The sequence below is a fragment of the Nyctereutes procyonoides genome, unplaced genomic scaffold (genome assembly GCF_905146905.1).
Source record: "Nyctereutes procyonoides isolate TBG_1078 unplaced genomic scaffold, NYPRO_anot_genome, whole genome shotgun sequence".
Taxonomy (NCBI): Eukaryota; Metazoa; Chordata; class Mammalia; order Carnivora; family Canidae; genus Nyctereutes; species Nyctereutes procyonoides.
The window spans coordinates 48,232,513-48,249,254 of NW_026575047.1; positions in this window are offsets into that span (position 1 = coordinate 48,232,513).

The window sequence follows — 16,742 nt, forward strand, 5'->3', positions numbered from 1 at the left end:
TCCAGGTCTCAGAAGGAGTGTGGAGGAAGTGTAAAATCAGGAGTGGGAAAATCAAACATCAAGAAGTTTAGTTTGGAGAGAACAGAGGGAGCCTTGAGGGCGAGGGTCTTCAGAAGGATGGAGAAGAGAGCGAGGAATGAAGACATTTTTCAAACTGGGATTGAATGACAGCCACAAAAGGAGATGAAGACCAGAATTAATCTTCAAAAAAGAGCAAACTAACACAACTTAGTAAAGGTATTAAAAATGGCTGAAATACTGTGTTTGTATTCATCAATGAAGGGTAAAAGTGGGTGAAGTCCAAATATCTACTACGAAGTGGCCCTAAAGTTAGAGTTTCGATACCCGTCCAATTATATCTGTAGAGTCGTCAGCTGGGCATCTGTTCCCTCATCAAAGCAATGTGACATTTAAGACACAGAGTCAAACAGATGGCTGTGTTTTGCTGAACTGGACTTTAATGAAAAAGTCCAGATTCTTTTGTTGCAGACGAAAGGGATTATTGCCTTAGAGAGTGTTCATCATGGGGGAAAAAGATAATGCTACATCAAAGAATTGAAGTGGGGAAGGGAATATTGAGATAATTTTACAGAGAGAGAGAGAGAGAATATGTATATAATGTGAAATATTCCAAATTCATAAAAGAGAAAGCTAAACCCAAATCCATTAAAAATCCTAGATACTCTAGTTAAAATGATAAAAAATTCAGTTGACCTGATTCAATGCAAAAATCGAGAAATATGGAATGAGGTATTCCTTCCTATAAAACAACAACAACAACAAAAACAGACACAAGAGGTAGGACTAATACTAAATTATCATAGGGGAAAGATTGTAAAAGTTGACATTTGCCAAAAAATCTCAACCTTTTAAGCTGAACGACCTCCAAATGACAATGGTACTCTTGTTTTGACAGGTTGTACATCTCTTCTTCATGAGGAATTTGTTAGATGCCTGCTAACCTAGGTTGTACCTTTGGGGGTTTGCTAAAGGGAAGTTATATCATCAGCTCTGTCTCTTGGCATCTTGTCAGAGATCATCGTTTGTGGTTGGGTTCATACCCATCACAAAAACAATTTCTTAGCCTTTGTGACTTTTTTTTCTGCAATTTGCATGGTTTTGAAACTCCTGATTTTGAAGTTGCAATTTCCCAAATAATTATCTTTATAAGTAAAGATATTTCCCCCCCTTTAAGGGGGAAAGTGTAGAGGAGGGTGTATGGAGATGGTCTTTTCCAATGCTCATTAATTAAATGAAAATAAATTGTAAACTCATTATAATGCAGAGCACTTTAATTAAAAATGGGTACATGTGATAGAATAAAAACAACAAGAGAATGAACTTTACTTGGAATTTGATAACCTTTTATAAACATAGTTCTTAATCAGTAGCAGAATGGGCACAGGAATGTTTGAGTGTTGTTTGTAAATGTAGATGATTTTTCAGTAATTGTCTTTATAAGTAAAGTCACGTGGAGGGAGATTCACTCAGTAAGGCTGTGAATTCACTCACAGCATGAAAAAGTTATGGGCTGCAGTGTGGCATTCCAGTGCAGCACTAGTGGAGATTCTCAAAATCAAGTGTTTTCCAAGAGGCTTTCATTAGTTCACTTAGGAGCAGCTCAATATCTCATGACACAGATGGTTTCAAATCAGGGGTTTTAAGTGCATCTTCTAATAACTACAGGCAAAAGAGAAATCAGTTTGCTTTCCTCTAGCTTATAAAAATAGTACCAATTATCAGATAAATGTAAAAGGAAATCATCAATGAACTTGACTTTGACAAATACAAAAGGTTCTTAAGCAGCATGTGTGAAAATGATTACATGTTACCTTGGATGTGTCTATTTTAATGGAACATTTTCCCCGCTTGATATTTGAGTCCATTTAGTTTATAACATAAAAAAAGGCAAGTCTCTGTACCCCTAGCAGGATAAATAGAAAATCAGTCCAGTCCTTTCTCTAAAAATTCTTTCATTTTTATCGACTTTACTACCATTGAAGTCTACACATACCCTTCTGGATCATTCTCTGTGTGTGTATCTTTTCCAGCAAAATAAGTTCATACTATACACACTGTTTTGTAATCTGCTTTTTCCAGTCAATGATCTACACCTTTCCATTTCAGTAAATGTCCATGGACTGATACTCAGTCTGTGGTTGGGTGACACAACTGACCCCCTAAATCCTTTGCAGGGCAAATTATGGAGCGACATACTGAAGTTGGCTGTTATGCCACTGAGTTTCTTCCAACCAGCATGTTCTCTTTCTCATGACTGTGACTCTTTAAAGAGAATGGGCCAGTTTATCTGCACAATGTGCCCCCTCCCTGCTTTTGGATTTGTCTGTTTCCAATTTTACTTTTTTTGATCCATTATAACAAGATTCTTTTTTTGCTTGGATGGTCTATTTTAATTTTGGGGGGAGCTAGAAATTTGTTCTTTAGAGAATAAAGTATAAATTTAAATAGTAACTATGATAGCAAGTAAAATGGTAAGAAAGCCTAGTTACTTTGCACAGCACTGTTGCACTGTTCACTTGGCACCCCTTTTGTAGAATCATGGACAGCTCCCATTTGGACACGTGGATGAAAAAGCAGACATAATTCAACATTTCTTTTTTCCATTGCTTTCAATACCATATGGATGAAAATAAATTTTAGGTCATAGAATCCTTTAATAAAAAAAATGAGGTTAAAGATTCAATTCCTGTAGTTTGTTTGTTTCTAAGTGGCGCTTCTAATAAGTGACCAGTATGAATATATGCTAATATGCTGTAATAATTTGAGATCATTTTCATTGTCCTCATTCCTGTAGGAAATTATAACCCGTTCTTTTATATTATATCTCTAATAATCATTCCAAAATAATAATGCAAATGGTTTAGTAATCCAGTGGTCCATCATTTTTCTCAATCTCTCTGATTTTTACATGAGTATAAGCTTTTTTTTCTGGGGCAGAATTTTATAAGCTTTTTTTTTGCAATATTAACTGTAAACTATGCAATTATAATTAGATAAGAGTTTTAAGTCTACTTAAAATTTATATATTCAAAAAATAACAAGAAGTTTACATCAGTGCTATTGTCTGTGATGTATTTATCAAACAAATATATTATTACTCTTTAGAATTAAGTACTTGGGTGTGTCATAATAAAGTGGCAACATTTAAAAACTGAAGACATTTACAGAGTGCTTACTGTGGGTGAGGTGCTAGAATAAGTACTTTGTAAGGATTATTTTAATATAACCTCACAAAAGCCCTTGAGATATGTTATTATTATATTCATCTTACACTGGATACACAAAATAGAAAAATTGAAGTGTGTTTTTATCAGGGGTATGTGTGCAAATTTAAACATGTATGTTTGTTAAAGAAACAAAAGTAGAAATCTACTTAGTGACCTATACTTTTCAGACGTTTCTTTTTTTTAATATTTAATTAATTAATTTATTCATGAGAGAGAGAGAGAGGCAGGGAAACAGGCAGAGGGAGGATCAGGCTCCATGCAGGGAGCCTGATGTGGGACTCGATCCCAGGACCCCAGGATCACGCCCTGGGCTGAAGACAGGCGTTAAACTGCTGAGCCACCCAGGGATCCCTTTTTCAGAGGTTTCTATATTAGAAGAGTCCCCAGGAGAAGTGGTTCACAGTAGTTGTCTGCCAGATGCCTGTGTAGAAAATACCTACCTAAGGCCCTACCATTAATTCCCCAAATAGGAGGAGCCAGAAAATCAATATCATGTGAGTACTATGAATTTAGCCTCCAGTATTGCTAGCCTGCCACTGAGGATACCGGAGATGAGACAGGTTAGATTAGCAGGCTTTTTGAGAGCCTTCATAATAGATATCAGTCCAAAGGAACACCCTTACCAAACCCCAAAACAAACCAACAGACTTTGCTTGTACTCATTCTATTGGGTATTTCCATTTACTTTACATTTCTTTCAGTACTAATGCTCATGGGCTGATTCTTATAACAGGAGTATTTGTTTTGAAAATAAATCGAAAAAAGGGCATGCAAATAACATCCATGAAAGACTCTTAGTTTGATGGTCTATTTTCTTTTGGAATGGAAAATAATAATTTGTTTCTAGATAAATATCTTATGGCAAATTTAATCATCAGGTATCTAGAAATGAATAAGCTGAGTAGAAGAATGAGTCTTAATTGCACAGTTTTAGCCGTAATTGTGACCCTTCAAACATTTTAGGGTTTAATGAAATTAGTAACTAAAATATATGAATGTTTAAAAAAAGCAGAGTTCAGAAAATAAACATTCTACTTAATTTCTAGGAAAAATTCTTGGGCTATACTAATTGCCATACTGTGTCACAATTCAGGTTGTACTGATTAGGTATACTCCTAGAATAGAGATACTATGTTTAGTCTGGTTGGAAAAAAGGGTGATGTTATTTCCAGAGCTAGGATTTGAGAATGTTTTTAAAAGGTATCCCAAATCAAGAATACCTATTCAAACTCTGTTACCTAAAATAAGATTAAGTATGTTATTTAATGATGATTGCTGTTAATTGGGCACTCATTTTACACTAAGGACTTTAACTGAGTTATTTTAATCTTCACAATAATTAATACTATTCCCTATTTGTAGGATGGGTAAACTGAGGCTCAAAGAGCCTAAAGTCAGGTCCTAACCCAGGTCTCAGATCGGGGATTGGATTTTTCCTGAATTTCAAAGCAGATCTGTTCTGAAGTCCAGGCCTTGACCTCTACATTATAATTCTCCCTACCTCAATTTAATACCAAATATTTGATGAAACATATTGAATTGCTAAAAGTAGTCACAGAGCTTCTACCAAGGATCACCCCAGAGTATAGAAAAAAAAAAAAAGAAAGAAAGAAATAGGGTAAAAAGACCATAAATCCCCTATAGCATCCCCTGGAAACTTCCAGAGAAGTAAGGAGAGGGAGACAACTACTAAGATCAGGTAACTATCAGTATTCATTTGAAAAATGAATTTCTGATTTGAGCTTCCTTCCATAGAAGATACAAAAATCACCAGTCTTCCAAATATGAAAGTGATAAATACTTCTCAGGGGCAAAATGCATCCCTGTCACATCTAGAACAAAATCAACAGAGTTTGATAAAGAAGAGAAAGAAGAGAAGAGAAAGTGGATGGTCAGAGCATAACACTATTTTGGGAGTTTCCATTATGACTAAATTATTTGTTCTATAATATTTGTTCATCAATAAGTTTCCTAGATTTTATTTTTTTACTCAGCCATTAAATGGAATTTGCTTTGTCATACGTTGAAATAGACATTTCCTGTTCCAGCATGATGATATTCAAATATAGGTTGTTGAGTATTATAATAAACATTTAAGACATCAAAAGTGATCATTACACTTTATAATATAGTGAAAAGTCATGGGAAGCTTAATATGTCTAGCATCTGAAATTATAGCTCAGATTATATGGAATTATCTATTATCTAGATCATTGGTAACCCATTCAATGATAAGATAGCAGGATTTCTAATGTAGATTTGTGTAGCAAAAATGTGTAAGGAGCTATTATCCGGCAGAGAATTGCATTGAACTGGTTCACAAAGGGCCCGTCTAGCTTCCAAACTGGCCAGCATGTCAACTTGTACAGCCTCAAGTGTGGCTTTCATTTGGATTTCCTATGTAACCAACAAAGACAGTGTGCAAAGCAGGCATCAGGGAAGAGCGCAAATACGTGACAACACACAACTGCTCGTGTCTCTCTAGTTTCTTATGGTGCAGGCTAATGTATGGCTGTGATTTGGTCAGCAAACAAGAAGAGACTTCCAGGTTGGAGGAACCAAGGGAGCAGGGACTCTCAGCCCCTGCAGGGGCCCTGCCAAGTTCCCATGGAAAGCTCCTCCCACTATCAGCCACTAGAATTCTTGGCACAACTTTGCTCTGTCCAGCTTCCTTTTTTTTCCTCTGACACTGGGGCTAGCTATGCCTTCCTCCTAGATTTCTAATACCTCCACGATTTGTTACCGGACAAGAGCAAGTGAAAGTGCAAAGATGTATTTCTAATAAAAGAAAAGCAAATAGAATAAATAAAAATAAATAAACCAAACACTTGTGCTGTAGGATGCTGTGGAGCAGCTCAGACTTCCTGCATCTGAATTTCTTATCTGTAAAATGGGGCTAAATATACTTCCTTTCTCATAAGACTAGTGTAAGAGCAGAGAACATAATACCTGTAAAGGGAGCCGGCAGGCACTGGTAATCAGATATCATCCTGCCCTGTTATCATAATGGGTCCTTCATAATAACCTGGATTCTGCTCTGTGCTTCAACTGTTGACTGAGCTTCATGGCTGGAAAGACACCTGGGGACTCACCCAGTGTAACCATCCAGCTGCTAGGCTCATCTTTCCATTTTTATCCAACAGCAGTTGCTAACTGTAGCCTAAGTGTTTAGCATTCATTTCCTCTCTTTTAGTATTGATTGGACTCTCCTCTTCTTTTGGCTTTTACTAAAATGATAAAAAATGAATAGCATCATACACTGTGCAAGGCAGCTTTTACATACGATATCTCATGTTGTCCCCACGACAACGCCTGGTACCCTTATTCTCATTTCATAGACAAAAAAGTGAAGGTTGAGTAATACTAGGGATATTGCTCCCACGTGATTAAATTGACAACATTGGACTCTTCGATCTTCTGCCATGACATTGTTTCCTGCATCTCTGTCTTTTATGGTAGTCGAAGTTGTTGGTTGGTTTTACACCAAGGCACAAATGAGCATGATACAGCTGACATAAAATGAATAAGATTTGAGTGTGGAAAAAGCTGAATGTGCACACGCAGTGGAGGTCTACCAAAATCCACACTGGAACCTAAAAGACTAACTTGGCCTTCAAGCTCATGGAAATTCTCAGCCTTTCCTTTTGAATCTGTAACCTATGACTCTAGAATCCAAGTTTACCAATTCTCATCTGCCACAAAAACATTTAATCCTTTTTAATAGAGAGAGTTCTCTTTGAAAAGCAGCCGGGAGTCCGCACATAGGAAAACATGTACCCTACAAAGCCCATGGAGAGGGATAAACCAGAGCCCAAATTATGAAATGAATTTGAAAGCCTCTTGCTTTCATTTACCTTGTTGTAATTGAGCATACTGGACTAGAGGACATTTATCAAAGGTCTCTGGGCTGGCCAAAATACTTGAAGGATTACTACATGATGACCAATTCTTGCCTTGGAAGACCAAGAACCATGAAAAAGAGGAGAGGGTCATTTATCTGTTTTCTTTTTAAAATTTTAAATCTGTCCTATATCTGAATCCTCACACAAATTATAAAAGCATTGAAATCAAACAACCATGGTTCATTCCTGGCCTTTGATTTTTATAAACATGCATGTTAAAAAGAGAGAGAAAGAGTGAGAGAGAGAAAACCAAACATGTGTGCTGCCTTTTAATAAAGATCATATTAAAAATTCAATAAATAGCAATATCTCTGATCTCTTAACAAAAGCTTCTGGTGTACAGGAAATTAAATGAAAAAAAAAACCTTGTTAATCCTTTTTGATTTCTGTACATTGTAGCTAGAAGCAGAATTCTTTAACTCACAGATTTCTCCTTTTTTTTTTTCCTTTTTAACATTTTTTTTAATCTTTTCTTGCACAAACGTTGTCTGGGCAACACTGTAAGTGCAGCATGATTCTTAGAAACATTTAAAAATAAAGGGGGGGGTGGGGTGGGGGAGAGAGCAAGCAGTTGTGTCATTGTCTCATCCCGGTGGCCTTGCAAGGAGGAATCTACCTCGAACCAGGTGATAACCTGATAGACTTTATCTTGTCTTCTCCCGGCCTCCCTGAAGCCTGCCAACACTTCGGCTGGCTGTTAGGCATTTTAAATATCCCCCTGAGCCCTAACCTCACCCCCTTTCTCTTCTTGTCAGCTGGAATGTCTCAGAGCTGTCAGAAGCTTGTTGCTTATTGATGTTTCCGTGTGTTTTATGTCTTTTCTGAGATATGACAGGCCCTGACACAGTGCTGATTTCAATCAGGCTGCTTCTAGAGAAGCCTAAGATTTTTAGTTGCACAATCCACGTTTCGAGCATACTTCAGAGGCCTCTGTCTAATGAAAATGTTTCAGGAGGCCGAAATAAAGGCCCCGTGCTCAAACGAGCAGCAGCTGAGGAATTCACAAGGTTTGAGAAAAACACGTGTGTACGTGCACGCACACACACGCACGCACACACACAAACACACACCCCATAGTCACCCCTCCCCCGCCCCTGCCTTTTGTTATAAGAAAAGCAAGAACAGAAAGTGACCCCTGGAGGCAAAGGTTGTGACACTGAATCAAATCCCTTTAGACCTGAACTGACAGGCTAGGCCTGGCTTTAGATTACGTTATCACATCTTAGAACGAGGCTTGTATGTACCTCAGGATTCTCTACATGTAAAGAGCTGGCGATTTTACCCCTGCTGCCCTATTAAGTCAAGTTCTGATGTCCTGTCGAGAATGAAAGCTTATCACACAGAGGGGTGGATAAAGGCGGGGTGGGGGTTGGGGGTGGGGGGAGGGAACAACCAGAAATGGAAATAAAATGTGTTGCTGGTAGAGCCCTCATTTCTGTTATTTATAAGGCTGGCCATGTGGAGGTGAAAAATATTAGAAAAGGATTATTGGTGAATCATGTATGATTTCCTGAAACTTATATAAACATCTCATTTTGTGACACATCGGTGGGATTTCAAGTGAGGCAAAGGACAGACTCTGGATACCAAAGAAGTTTTATATAGCCAGCCTCAGCAGGTGCATTCAGAGGCCACCATCAAATTCACTTCCAGAAAGAGGAGCAAGAGTTTAGGATAGTTTTGTGCACACGTCTGGCAAGTTGTGCAAACTTGATTTAGTCAAATGATCGATCTCCTTGTGTCTGTTTCTCCAGTCGAAAATAGGCACACTCACATCTTATATTTGTGGGGAGAAGGGTGCCATTTCATTACTGGTCTTTGGGGCTTTAAAAGTCAAGCAATTGGCACAAGCTTCTAAGAAGGTGATAAGGCTCCAATGATAAGGAACAGAATAAAAAAATTCCCTGTGACTAGTGTCTTGCTTTTTTACATGACAATGTACCCCCTTGTTGATCTGCAATTAATGGTTGTGGTATGACTCAGGACTTTTAAGGAAAAAAAAAAACCACTTGAAGGAAAAAGATTATAATATTGGGCCACATTGTCTGGAATGAAACTATTTCTTGAAGGATAAATATCCAGAGGGAAACAGGCATTAATCAGACATTCTCAAAAAAGTTATTATTATTATTTTTTGATTAATTCCTTTTTTTCCTTGCTCTAAACTGGAAGAAAAGTCCTATTGGAAATGTTCTTTTCCTGATTAATCGACATTACAAATGCAAAATGCTTGGCTCCTACAAAAGCCTTCAATGAATATTATTTCCTTCTCTCATCCCCTCTTTGTAGAAATGTGATCATTTTGCACTTGTTATGTTTCCAAGTCAGGTTCTTTACTGCACTAAGAGTTTTAGTGGTTTTACCTTAAAAAAAAAAAAAAAGAAAGAAAAAAGCCAAACAAAATCCCTTCCCAAAAAAACAACAGATCCTCTGCCTCCAAGCCACACTGAGTGAAAATGACCACTAAAAAAAGTGCTTTTCTACCTCCATTCCATTTTTAAAATGTTATGATATTTTTAACAATATTAATATAATAACAGTAGCATGTGTTTATTGGGTTAGTCTGTATTTTATGACTTAGTATCGAATTTATGGCTTGTTTCTACAGTACTGTCACTATTAATTTTTGTTCCCATTTTTTTCATCAGCTAGAACATTGTCATAGGACTATTGCTTGCTCGTGATAAGCAGCCTCTGCTGTTATTATTTTAGGTCTGCTTATCAACAGTCAACACATCTCCCCAAATTACTATTTTTTTTAGAAAAACTATGTTATCAATTTAACCCGTTGGTCACCAAAGGGACTCTTCTTCCAGTCACTCATAAGGATTTTGGCATGCTGCTAGGCGGTGAAGTCGGAGAATCAGGAGGGAAGTCAGAAAGAGCTGTCACTACAAAAATACCACAGGAGGTAGAGAAGGCCTTCACAGTATGACTTTAAGATAGAAATTGATATTGGTCCTGACTCCTGACCCCACCCAGGGAAACTGCAGCCCGGGAGTCAAAGCTGCTACTGCCCCTTGGAAGGGCTGGTAGAGAGAGAGAGAGAGAGAGAGAGAGAGAGAGAGACTGGCCGGGAACTCCCAGAGATCACGGGCCTGCCAGCCTCTCTGAAAATGACTGCCAATTTGGCCTAGTCTCAGCTGACTGCATGCCCAGGAGGGAGGGAATGGCAGTAATAAAGCAGTTTAGTGGAGAAAGATATTGCTTCAAGCTCCCAAGGCTTCCAGTCTATTTTATGACAACATTATTCACTCACACATCCATACAGATACACACACACACACACACACACTCAAATGTACAGACATGTGAACACTCATATGATAATCAGGATCAATTGATCTATCTATCTATCTATCTATCTATCTATCTATCTATCTATCTTCCTACCTATCTATCTAAAATCTTTTGGGCAGAGGATGATTTATGCCCATAACAGAAATGCTATAGTTTAAAGCTAAGATTCAAATTATCCCAAGAGTGGTAGAACACTTTAGAGTTTTCTTCCCAGAATTAAATAATAGGAAAAGCCACACTTGGATGAAGCCTGGGATTCTGTTGTCAGCCCCGTGGCTCACATCCTGGACAGTTCTCTGTATCTTACCCTATCCCTTACTTGGGAGGGGCATTTGGCTCACAAAGATGGTGTAAAGGTTAGAATTCTGAGAATCCTTCGTGACTTCAGAGAGTGATGATACCCACATAATACAAGTTCATATTCATATGTACAATGTGTTACAGTATAGAATATATATATGCACAACTATCATGTCAGAGTAATAGCCTAAAATTAATTACACTCTACTAAAATTTGCCATTTGAAAATATCCATGCTTTAAAAAAAAGAAAATTCTGTGATTCTAAAAATCCACAGAAGAGGAAACAGGTAATGGCTAGAGAAAATTTTAATTTTTTATGGTAGCTCCCATTTTTGGAGCAAATAGCAAAACTGAATTTCAGCACTAGAGTGGGAAAGAATCCATGCTTTACAAAAAGCCTGAAGAATTGAATTACACTTGCTATAGTAAGAAATATTCCTCAAATGCCTGGGATGGTTATGCATCTGTTTGTGCACTGTGCAGTTCTCACCCAGACAGGCAGATGAGTCGTTGTCCCCACTTTATGGAGGAGAATATTGAGGCTAGCAAAGTTAAGTAGCTCACCCACAGCCATGCAGTCAGCCAACGAGAGCTGAAGTTTTAATTCAGACGTTCAGATGTTCTGCCTCTAGATTTGTTAAGCTTTGTAAACCCGTTGTATAAACAAACCTCTGTAAGTTGGGGCTCTTTATAGCAGAATTTTGTTATGTGAGTGCCCAGAGAAACCTTACATATTTTGTGCACATTTCCAATAGGAGTACAATTATTAAGAAATTAAAATAATAATACCAGCTAACACTACATAGACGAAAATAAATTTTGTGGTAAAGATGCCCCTGTAGCATCTGTTGGGCATGCAGTCTCTAAGAGACAGACAGGGAGACTGAAGCTATCTCTAATCCATTTTACGAGTGGGATCATTTCTCTTCACACTTTCTATAAACTGAGATTTAAATGTAAAGATTTGATCTCACAATTTTTAAGGGAGATAATCCAGTCTTTCCTCTCTTGTGAAAGTAACAGCATCTACAATTGACTAATTATAGGGAGAATTGGGCATTCCATGAAGATTAAGGGCAAGCAGCTAATTACACCCACAAGTGGCTAACAGCAGCTACAATTAGCTGTTTATAGGAGCAATTATTGGTGTAGCCAATTTTGTACCCCAAAATAATTACAGGTGCAAAATCTCACATGCCGTTAGGAATGTTCTCTTTCAAAATGCTGGCCTTATGGGTGCAGATTTCTCCATTCATTTACCTACATAGGGAAATAACCAGAGATGCCTAAAATGTGAAGATGCCAAAATGTGACCAATTCTAAAGCTATGTTAAATAAATTTATTTTTGTGCTGGAAAAAACTGTAATTAATTTACCTTGTATGCTCTATTAGCAGTTGAAGCATTAGACAAATAGAACATTAGAGAAGGCTTATAGGCATGTTTCCTTTATACTTGCTATGTAGCAAAATACATAACATATTCTAAAATAAGATCAAATTACAACATATACTAAAAGTGTTACTGTGCAAATTCTGGGTTTATTAAGTTGATCTCAAGTCTGTATTCATTCGTGTACTTAATAAATGTTTCTGGGATTCCTAACATATTCTTGTATTTTTGGATGTGCAAACTTGAAAGAAAAAGACACCCATGGCCAATCCTTAACTTTCCCAACTTCTGGGGCACCTGGGTGGCTGGCTTAGTGTTGAGCATCTGCCTTTGGCTCAGGTCGGGATCCTGGGATGGAGTCCCCCACCAGCTTCCCCGTAGGGAACCTACTTCTCCCTCTGCCTATGTCTCTGCCTCTGTCTGTGTCTTTCATGAATAAATAAATAAAATCTTTAAAAAAACAAAAAACAAAAACATTCCTAAGTTTCTAAAATTTATTCCTGCTCTGGGCATCCTAGAAATAGAAATACGGTAACAGTTCATTTTTTAGCTCAGAACTGAAGCCATTGACACAATTATCTTAACATCTCTCCCCCAAATGAGATGTACACCTCCATCCCTAAATAAACAACAAACTACAGAACACTGAACAATCACCACTGGACTTCACAAGTTTTCTATTTGGCTCCCAAATTATGTAATACTATGATTTAAAAAGAACAATGGCTATAATTTTATGTTTTTATATATCAATAGTTTCTCAATAAAACAAAAAAACAAGAAGAAAAAGTAGTTCCGGTTGTCATATTATTCCATTATGGATTATTTTATCTTATTTTTATTTATTTATTTTTAAAGATTTTATTTATTTATTCATGAGAGACACACACGCACACACACACACACACACACACACACAGAGAGAGAGAGAAGCAGAGACACAGGCAGAGGGAGAAGCAGGCTCCATGCAGGAAGCCTGACGTGGGACTCGATCCCGGGTCTCCAGGATCACGCCCTGGGCTGAAGGCGGCGCTAAACCGCTGCGGCACAGGGGCTGCCCCATTATGGATTATTTTAATCATTTCCTGAAGTTACAGTGAAAAGCCAAGCTTGGAAGGCAAGCAGGAGAGTTAATGAGATTGTGACTTATTCATGACTGTATTTCCAGAAATGAATGAAACACATGAAAATTCCAAATCTTCTTGGTTGAATCATCTACAGATACTATTGCTTGATTAGCAAACAGGGTTATTTACAAGTAGAGAAAGGAATTTAAGGTAGGAAAATAGAATGCTTAGTCTGAATAGAGCCACAGAGCCATGATCTTGATGGTCACCGCAGAGCTTTTGAATCCTGACTGTGCCTAATTTATCTCTCTGACCTCTGGCAAGGTATCTTCATCCAGGAGCAGCAAGATCAATTTCTGGCCAGACTTGAGTTTGAATCCCAACACCACGACTCAGTAGCTTTCCATAACTGCCTGCAGAGTTCCTCAGCCTTATAGAGACTAGTTTCCTGATCCATAAACCCCCTAAAATAGAGACAAGAATCTTTTCTTCATGAGGAGGTTGCCCTTAGAAGTGAAATAATGTATTTCATTACTCTCCTTTCTTTTTAAAGATTTTATTTACTTATTAGAGAGAGAGAGAGAGAGAGAGAGAGAGCGTGTGTGTGCCCGTGAATGGCAGGACGAGGGGCAAAGGGAGAGGGAGAAGCAGATTCCTTCTTAGTAGGCTCCCTACTAAGTAGTAGCCCCGAGTTGAGCCCGATCCTAGGACCCCTGAAATCAAGGCCTGAGCGAAAGGCACTTAAGGGACTGAGCCACCCAGGTGTCTTTCATTATTGTCCTTCTTCTGCCTCCATAAATTAAGAGAGATGAATTTCATTATCTGTAACCTTAAAAACTGAAACAATAAACACCCTAAAATACTCTTGACTCACTTTCTCTCTTTATAAAATGTGATTCATCACACTGAATTCTACTTGGATCACAAGAAAAGATTCTAGATCTATTAATTCATTTAACAAATATTTATTTAGTAGAAAACTATCTAAAACTTAGATATGTTTAGATATCTAAGATATTTTAGATAAACACTTAGAACACTTATTGTGCTTCTTACATATTTTAACCTTGACAACCATTCTTATGAGATAGGTACTTTCATGAGGCCCATTTTATAGACGTGAAAACTGAGTCACAGAGAAGTTAAGTAACTTGGCCCAAGTCGCCCAAGTCATATAGTCTGAAAATGACAGAGCCAGGGTTTGAGCCATATAGTCTAATACCATCTTCTCTCCTTCATCCAGATTGCTCAGAGGTGGATCTAGACATTCAAAACCTAAACATTAGAAGAGCTGTCTCAGAATTTTCTCTGCGTTGGAGAAAAGCCATAGCAGCTCTGCACAATGGGGAGATGGCCTATTGTGAGAAGAGACTTTCTAAGCATAACACTCATTGCACCACCTTATTGTTCCAACTCATTTGTGATCTCTCTTTGCAGTAGGCTGTGAATTCCCTGAGGCTCCTTCTCCACCTGTTTGCTGCACACCCGTGCCTGGTGCATGGGTACTTAATAAACACTTGGTGAGTGATAGAAACCATTCCAAGATGAGAAGCATTCTATCCTGCTGGAGAGGCTGGAAAAGCACCTTGTTTGTGAGCATAGCACAAGGACCTAACTACACTGGCGATACAGATGATATCTATACATGAGTAAGAAGTTTGCAGAATACGGCAGGCTGCCTTGTTCACTCTGGAAGTAAACTACGTACCTAATTAATTTAAAATATTGTTCCCTTTTAGGAGGAGCTCTGTATCTGTATTGAAAAAAAAAGGCTTTAGAACTGAAGAAAACATTCACTGAATTCTTTTCCAAGAAAAACTATGAATGCAAAATGTAGTGTCTTTTTCACATGTACATTAAAACAGTCAGGATATGCATTAATAGAGAGATTGGTGAGAAGCCAGGGAATCTTTGACTCTCTTAACTGGAACTTCCACCATGAAATTCAGTGTGGTTAAGTTAGGTTTGGCAGGAGTTTTTCACTGCAGCTTTCATGGAGATAAACATATAATTCGCAACAAAGCTAGTTTATATGTCTGGTTTCCCACATCAAATGAACCTTGGATGTATCAGAGATCAGTTTTGAACTCCTTTCCTTGTATGTAAAGTTAGGAACTTTCAGAATCAGGTTTGGGACTCTACCCAGAAAAGATTGGACTGTAAAATCAGGATTAAGCCATCAAAACAGAATCTAGTTACTAGAAATCCAGCAAACATTCTGTTGTTTTCTAAACAGAACTGTCCCATGAAGCTAGAAGCACTTTTAAATTCTATCTTGAGTAGTGATCTCCTAAAAAATGTATATATCTAGGGAGAGATAAGAATGGCAATGAACTTGTTTAAATTGTGGAGATCTTTAGACAGCCATATAATTATTACCTACCTGCAAATTGGTATGCTGATTTGCATAACAAAACCAGTGGAGAACACTTAGAACTTGTGACTTCAAAACTAAATGTCATATTCATCAGTAATATAAAATGAGTACAAATACATCTGGTTTTTTATTTTTTATTTTTTTTTAGAGAGAGAAAGATAGAGATCATGCACGAGTAGGGGGAGGGACCAAGGGAAAGAGACAGAATCTTAAGTAGGCAGGCTCCACAGCCAGCACAGAGTCCATCTCATGACCCGGAGATGATGACCAGGGTGAAAATCAAGAGTCAGAGTCTTAACCTGTCGATCCACCCAGATACCCGTACTTAATATTTTTAAAAATTAGAAAAGAAAGAGGTACCAATTTGATCTGAATTACCAGTAGTGATTGGAGATGCCAAGAAGATTCTCTCTTCTTGCCAAATATCTTTTCCAAGAAATGTGGCTTGTACTTGATCTCCATGATGTGCAGGGACCTCTCTCTAAGGGTTTTCCCAGAAAAGCCAACTCCTGAGACCCTTTACACTCTTCTTTCAACTCTCGGATCTCAGGAGTCTAGAAGTGATGAACCCAGAGCCTTGGACCACTGTTTGAGGCTCTAACACACCCCAAGGAAAGACCAGTGCTCCCTTTGTGGTAAGGCATGGTTTTGATACTCAAGAGTGAGGTTCTTCATTAATGACCATGGACCCCATTTCCAAGGAGTCCAACAAAATCATGTGTGTACAGTCAAGCTGTTCTTCTATTTTCAGAGACATCCATCATACACAGAATATGAAGACTCCCTATTTTAAGAGGCTTCACCAAGAAGAGGCACCAACTGTACTTTCAAGAGTGAATTTTGGATAAATGTTAAAAATAATAATACCTAAAATAAATAACAAACAAATAAAAATAATTAAAAATACAAAAAGAAATTCTAGAGTAAGCATTTCTAAGAAATGTCAGTAACTATGCACGAGGTTTTTAAAATATCATTTTAATAAAATTGTTTAAGAATTTGTTTTGGAAAAGTGAAACACATTGCAATAACGACTTGCATATGGACCTCAGGGTTTAACTAGTTTTTGTGAGATGAACTGGAGCATTTTGGGGTAGCATGTGTTTCTTCCGATGATGTGCTCCTCCTATGCATGTGTATGGTGCCACATTTCCA